Below are 8,628 nucleotides of genomic sequence, written 5' to 3'. Positions count from 1 at the left end.
AGTCTACATACATTACCTGTTTTGGCGCCAAATGATGATGTATGTATGGCAGTTAATTGAGTGACAGTTAATATGGTTCTCTGATGGTAAGAACCACCAAAAACATTGTTATATACAATCTCTCGCATCATCATGGAAGTCTCTGTATGATCGAATTGTCTTGATTGTCTTAAAAATCAAGACGATTAAGAAATCCACATGTCACCCAAGTGATTCTGGATCACAGTGATTCAAGATACTATCACAATAGTCAAAGAATCACAACATAAAATTAAAAATTGATGGTGGATGTTTTGATTCACATACTGTCACAACAGTTTGATCGAAACATTCACTTGACTGTATCAAAATTTCGAACCATGATACGCTTTCTCAAAGGGGAATCAAATTCGAAATTGATATCTCAGTCTTGATCAAGTGGTTAAACTATTTTATAATTAATCACTTATACGGATTATGTATGACTGGTTACAAGTACATATAATTGATATAGAATAAATTTGCTTCTTGATTCAGGATCACCAAGTAAAACAGATAGACAACAATTTCTATCTCACTCAGCCCATTATCCCATGAGTTTAGTCAAATTTGCACCTTTAAATGGTGTTAACTACAAGAAATGGAAGGAGGACATTGAACTCATGTTAGTAATCCTAGATTATGATCACGTCCTTAGGGAGGACCCACCAATAGAACCAGCAAATAATGCAGCCAAGGAAATAAAACTTAAGCATCAAGAGTGGCATAAACACAATAGGATAGCCTTAATCTACATAAAGAAATGTATCAATGATGTTGTTAAGGGAGGAATTCCAGAATCAGACCTTGCTAAAAGTATACCTTGCATCAACTGCTGACAAGTACAAGGTTTCTGATAAAGCTGAGACAGGCTATCTAATGAACAAATTAATAAGAATGAGCTTCAATGGACAAGGCAGTATAAGAGAATACATTCTACAAGGAATTGACACTGCTTGTAAACTTAAGGAGATGAAAGTTTCCATTGATGATTCATTCTTAGTTCATCTCCTTCTGAATTCATTACCAGAACAATACAGTCACTTAAGGAGTTTGCACAAAAAGGAGAAGTGGACCTTAGATGAACTGATTACTATTTGTGTTCAAGAAGAATCAGAAGTAAAGAATAAGGGTAAGGCAGTGAGTATTAATCACATATCCAAAGCCAAGAATAAAATGAAGAAACACTTTATTTTCAATAAGGCAAGTCCCTCCACTTCTTCAGTCCAAAATGTCAAAGATAAAGGAAAATTTTTCAAAAAGAAAAGGGAACAGAAGTGTTTCTTTTGTAAAAAGGCAGGGCACTTTAAGAAGGATTGTGCTAGATTCAAGGAATGGTTGAGCAAGAAAGGTAATGTCAGTCATCTCTTTTCTTTAGAGACCACTAAACACAAAATTGATAATTCATGGTGGTTTGACACAACTTCACCCATTCATATTATCAACTCAATACAGGGATTATCAAGGATAACAATCCCAAGGCTGAATGAAACAAAAGTATGCAAATGGACAGGAACTAAAGGTGGAGGCTGTTGGAGAATGCAGATTATTATTTAAGAATAATTATGTTATAACATTAAACCATGTTTATTATATAACTAGAATAAGAAAGAACCTAGTGTCAGGTTCTCGAATTGTAAATGATAATAATGTATCATTCTATGCTGATAAAGATTGTATGTTATTCTATTTAAATGATGTGTGTTTTGGAAATGCATACTTGATAGATGGATATTGGCATTTGAATTGCATTAATGAAACCACAAATAGAGGATGCAAAAGAGAGATATATTGCATAAATAAAGTGACAGGAAGCATGAAGAAACATAAACAGAATGTCTCTTCATTCTTATGGCATAAGAGGTTAGGACACATATCAAAGTCTAGAATGCAGAATCTGATAAGACAAGGGATCCTGCCAGATTTGAATTTTGATGATTTTGAAACCTGTATAGACTGTTTAAAGGGAAAAATGACAAATTCTAGGAATTTTCAATCCAAAAGGAGCCAAAGTATTCTTGAGCTGATCCATACAAATATATGTGGACCCTTTCCAGTTAAAACAATATGTGATAATAAATATTTCATCGCATTTATTGATGATTATTCAAGATACTGCCATATATTCTTGATGGCAGAAAAATCACAAGCCTTAGACTGTTTTATAAGCTTCAAAACAGAAGTTGAAAGACAAAATGAGAAGAAAATTAAAACAGTTAGATCAGATAGAGGAGGAGAGTACTTTGCAAAATATTCAGAGAAAGGACAGCATAAGGGACCTTTTGCCATGTACTTGGAACAAGTAGGAATTAAAGCTGAATACACAACTCCATACACCCCTACACAAAATGGAGTATCAGAGAGGAAGAACAGGACCTTGATGGATATGGTTAAGAGTATGTTTGCAAGATCAAGTCTGCCAAAATTCCTCTGGGGAGAAGCCTTAAAAACAGCAAACTACATAAGTAATATAACTCCAACTAAGGTTGTAAAAGACACACCTTTTGAACTATGGAATGGATAAGCCTAGTCTAAATCACTTTCATGTGTGGGGTTGTAAAGCAGAAACTAGAGAATACCATATTGAGAACCTAAGCAAATTAGATTCAAGATCACTGTCTGCATTTTTCATTGGATATTCAGAGAAATCCAAAGGGTATAAGTTCTTTAATCCTGGAAGAGCACAAAGAATATTTGAAACTAACAAAGCAGTGTTTTATGATGAAATAGTTAATGAAGACAGTGATTTAGGAAGCTTTTCTCAAGATCCATATGATCTGAATGATTGGATGACCTACCAGGAAGAGGTATTTCCCTTGATCCTTGAGAGTGAAAGGCTAATATCTCAATCAATACCAATAGTGGGGAGTAATACATTGGATAACACAACTGATATAACTGAGAACCAATCCACAGAAATAAGGCATGAAGCAACACATAATCAGGATCATGCACCTGAAATTGAACCAGTAAGTGATCCAACACTGGAACATCAAACAGATGTTGTGCCAACCATTACAACCTTAAGAAGATCCATAAGGGAAAGAAGATCTGCCATACCTGATGATTATCATATTTATATGACAGAATTGGACATTGATTTAGAAGAAAATGATGATCCAATCAGCTTTAAGGAAGCCCTGGAATCATCAAACAAGGATAATTGGATAGAGGCCATGGAAGATGAGTTGGCCAACATGTCAAACAATAAGGTATGGGACTTGATTGACAAATCAGACCTTATAAAACCTATAGGCTGAAAGTGGGTGTTTAAAACTAAAAGAGATGCAAAAGGAAATATTGATAGGTATAAGGCTAGATTAGTGGCTAAAGGCTACAATCAAAGAGAGGGCATAAATTATAATGAGACATTTTCACTTGTATCTACAAAGGATGCATTCAGAGTGATAATGGCTATAGTAGCGTATTTTAACTTAGAATTACATCAAATGGATGTAAAGACAGCCTTTTTAAATGGAGATTTGGAAGAGGAAATCCATATGATTCAACTAGAGGGATTTGCATTAAATAAAAATCAAGTTTGTAGATTGAAGAAATCCATCTATGGCCTAAAACAGGCTTCAAGACAATGGTATAAGAAGTTTGACACTGTGATGAACAACTTTGATTTTGAGGAAAACAAGTTAGATGAATGCATTTACTCAAGGTTCAGTGGGAGTGACTTTATATTCCTTATACTATATGTGGATGACATATTACTATCAACAAATAGTAAAAGAATGTTGCAAACCACTAAAGCTTTCCTCATGAAGAGTTTTGACATGAAAGATATGGGTTAGGCAAGCTATGTACTGGGAATTGAGATAGTTAGGGATAGACAGTTAAGAACCCTGGGATTGTCTCAAAAGAGCTACATTGAAAGGATATTAAGAAGGTTTGGGATGGAAAATTGTAAAAGAGGTGAAGCCCCAATTTCAAAGGGTGATAAACTACATAAAAGGCAATGTCCTACAAATATGCTGGAAAGAAATGAAATGGGTAAAATACCCTATGCAAGACTAGTTGGAAGCCTAATGTATGCACAAGTGTGCACTAGACCAGACATAGCATTTGCAGTAAACATGTTGTCCAGATTTCAGTCTAATGCAGGACATGCACATTGGGCTGCAGGAAAGAAAGTGTTAAGATATTTGAAAGGAACCATGAGTTATATGCTGACTTATGAAGGATTTGATAAACAACTAAAGGTAGAATGCTATACAAATGCCTCATATAAACAGGATCATGATGATCTTAAATCTACTTTTGGTTACATCTTCATGTTGGCTGGAGGTGCAATCTCATGGAAGGCAAGTAAGCAATCCTTAACTGCCACCTCTACATTTCAAGCAGAGTATATAGCAATATATGATGCAACATCTCATGCTATTTGGCTTAAAAACTTCATTGATGGATTAAAGATTATAGATTCAATACAAAAACCATTAACAATATACTGTGACAATGTTGCTGCTGTGTTCTTTGCTAAAAATAACAAGAGGAGCAGTGGGTCTAGGAATATAGATGTTAAGTACTTTGCAGTAAGGGAAAATGTAAGAGATAAAGAAATTGAAGTTTTGAAGATAGGAACAAAGGATCAATTGGCAGACCCCTTTACAAAGGCACTTCCTGTTGAATATTTCAAGAAGCATACTAAAATTATGGGAATGAGAAATCTGCTCAGCAATTAAAGGTCACTTTGACAGACCTCAAACTACAATTCATTATGAAGCATATGCGTTTAGTGTGTATTAGTTTATGTACTACTTTGATAATACCAGCTGTTTAAATAAAATTATCGTATAGATGAAATGTTGATTATATGAAATGTTTAAGCTGTGATTTTTTTTAAGGATGCAGGATACAAAAGGTATGCATATGTTATTGAAATTGTATTTTGTGACCCTGGAAGTCTGCTCAGTTTATTTGATGCATGAACTTCTTTGATCCCTAATGCAGTATCAATAAATGCTGTTCAATAATGTAATTTTGGGATTATATAAATCAAAGTGCATAATTCAGTGGATAGTTATTATCAATTTGTAGTCTTGTTCAGTGGGAGATTGTAGCATATATATATATATATGCTCATCTTAATGAACAAGATTAATTCAATAATAATCATCCATGGTTTATATAAGACCATCAACTAGTATATGCATACGTATAAGTATAAGGTATTAGTCTACATACATTACCTGTTTTGGCGCCAAATGATGATGTATGTATGGCAGTTAATTGAGTGACAGTTAATATGGTTCTCTGATGGTAAGAACCGCCAAAAACACTGTTATATACAATCCCTTGCATCAATTTCATCTATCTCTCCTAAGAACACAAATACAATCCTGTGAGTTACCAATTGCCATCAAATGGTAAGGATATAGAGAGTGTATCGTAGAAAAGCATGGGTGATGAACAAGGCAATGATCTAAATCAGAGTTCTTCAATCTTACAAGGTATGTTCTTACTACTGCAATTGATCGCAAGTATGTGGTTCAATTTTGATGTGTTAATTCGATCCTAGATTAAATTAGTCTAACATTCAATAGTAGATTTTGGCCCTTTGATTTTCCTTTCATCCCTGTGATTCAATAATACATTTTTTGTGTCTGGGTGATGATTCACGATTTTTATCACTCAAGATCCACAGGATTTTAAGAAGTATTTGTTGCCTCATTTTCAGTTTTCTTCTTCGCTGATTTGTTTTAGGTAAGATGTTATTCAACTCAATTTACAACCATAGTGCAATTTTCGGAATCCAAGCTACCACTGTAAGATATCTACAAGGGTTCAAATATTAATTCTATGTGTTGATTTAACATGTTGATCATTTTGCTACAGAAAAATTTTGCATCAAAAGCCTTTGATGTTGCAGCTAAAGAGATTATTACGGTTGCCATTAGTGTAGAAGGTGAGTTTTTTGACATACCCTTTTTCTATATTGCACTTTTTACCTTGTGGATAGAGGGTCATCACTTCCTGTAAAGATTATGCATTGTGTATTGATGGTTGTTATTATAGATGATGATGATTACATTGCAAATATTTTTGATGATGATGATATGTGTGTGATAACCGGTTCATCGATTATGAAAGTTCGGGGTTATTTTTTAGTAAGGGTGGTAAGTTGAGGGGGTTTAATTTGATTATGTATTTAAATACTTTTAGTCCTCCACCACCTTATTATTTATGATTGTTTATTATAAGATAATTGATTTATCTCATCGGGATGGTAAGTAAAAAAGAAAAGAAGAAAAGTAAAAAGAAGTTTACTATGTATGTGTGTGTTCTTGTGACCGAAGCAACCAAAAACCAAAAGGGAAGAAAGGAATAAGCTGTTGTATTGAATATTTGCTATTGATTTTCATCTTCATATTTGTATCTTTGTGAATTCAAGGTGAGTTTTATTTTGAAAACATCATTTATTATATTTTGGGTAAAGAAACTGTAAGGTTTCATACATGTGTATGTGATGTTATATACAATTTATTTAGCATAAATTTTGGGTTTTGATATGATTTTATCATCTGATTCTTATAAGGGTGACATAATCATGAGATAGGTATTTTTGGTAATAAGGGTAGCATAACCAGGAGATGGGTATTTTTGGTAATAAAGATGATATAATCAGGAGATGTGTATTTTTGGCAATAAGGGTGGCATAATCAGGAGATGTGTATTTTTGGCAATAAGGGTGGCATAATCAGAAGACGGGTATTTTTGGTAATATTTTTGGTAATAAGGGTGGTATAATCAAGAGATGGGCATACTGGAATAAGGGTGGCATAATCAAATTCTGGAAATGATGATCTTTAGGATCATGGGATTCTGTTATCGCACTTAGAGATGCGATAAGAGTGATTGTTATCACATAATGTGATATGATGAGATTGGGTATTTGATTCAAGTATTATTTTTATCGCATCCTTGGGTATGACAAGTATGAGTTATCGCATGCATATGATGCGAGGAGTTACTGTTATCACATCTGTTGGATATGACATAGGTGGTTATCACATCCTTAAGGTTCGACAAGTATAGGTTATCGCATATATATGATGCGACATAATTTATTATCGCATCAATATGAAGCGATAAGTTGGTGTGTTTTATGTGGTATGCGGCAACTTTATTACTTGTTTATTTAAATGCAACAAGTTTATATATGATGTGATAAACAGGTGGAAAGGGAAACTATGAAGAATTTATGATTGTTTAAATATAGATTTTTGGGATGATGTGATATTGTTGTACCTGAATAATTGTTATATTTACAAATCATATACTAGGATTATGTGGAAAAATTTGGTAACTACTTATATAATGTAGTTTTTGTATATAGTGAGACCAAATGTGTAAATTTGTATTTCTTGATATTTGAAATGCGTGGCTATATGCAAATGTGATTCTGAGGTGTTACAAGTTTGGTATCGGAGCCAGGTTTAAGAGATTTAGGTATTCAGCATGATGTCTAGACTTAAACTGTATTATTTGCATATTAAGGGTCCCTGACATTTGTAGAACATTTGAAATAAATATGATGGGTTAAAAAAATGATATGTAAGATAAATTCAAATTACAACTGACCAACGTAATCATGAGTTTACAGGTACATATTTGTGTTTGGATACCTTATTATGTTTGGGGAATGTGATTATGTGAATATTAAATTTTGTAAATTGACATATGGCAAGTCAATCTAAAAGGTATGAAAGGATCACCCTCATAAGCCCAGACGGAGAAAAAGTTCACCAGAGAATGTTCTTCAAAATCTATCAGTTAGTCGAGATAGAGGGAGAGGCCAGGGCAGAGGCCGATGAAGGGGACGCGGAAGAGGAAGAAGTAGCCATCCTGAAGTTCATCCAGATCAAGGTGAATCTATTCAGAAAAAACATTAATGAAGAACCAAATCAACATCATGAGTATGTTACTCGGGATATGTTAGCTGAAGAAATGAGTAAATTAAGAAATACTTTGACTTCAATTTTGGGAGTACCTGCCCGAATGGAAACAGAACGAGTAAAGATTAATCTGCAAATCCAATCTTCAAATAGAAGAGGGAGTGATATCAAGATGTTTTTGACGTGTGATGGGTCGTGAACACCACAGACACAAACAACAATCAGGACTAAAAGCAAGTATACAAATAGTCCTAATATCGTCTTTCAAGTAATAAAAGTGTTACAAGTACCGGATATCGTCCACAAGGATCGTAGTAAAAGTTTAAAAGAAAGTAAAGTTTAAGGAAATGATTTCAGAAGGCGAGTTCGAAGACTTTGATTAGAATAGAGTTAACACAACTAAAAACAGAAGATAACAGAATAATAAAGCAAGCTAGGGTGTATGACTTTTTGGGTGAGATGTAAAAATTATTTCCAGTCGACCAATATTGTCAAAATGCTACAGCATGAAACCATGCTGACAGATTGCTACAACATGCAATCGTAACAACTATTTTTACCAATTACTTCGAAGGTATTCCTCTCGGACATCACCAATGCACTGATATTATAGCTTTCAACCCATATCTATATGAGGTATCCAGACCAGTGAAAGTGACAAATGGTGTCTTCAAAGTATATGGATAAACAAATCTCTTTGTTAAAA

Source organism: Cynara cardunculus, unplaced genomic scaffold (assembly GCF_001531365.2).
Source record: "Cynara cardunculus var. scolymus isolate 2C unplaced genomic scaffold, CcrdV1 Un_Scaffold_495, whole genome shotgun sequence".
Classification (NCBI taxonomy): Eukaryota; Viridiplantae; Streptophyta; class Magnoliopsida; order Asterales; family Asteraceae; genus Cynara; species Cynara cardunculus.
Note: the sequence above shows the minus strand (reverse complement) of the source record.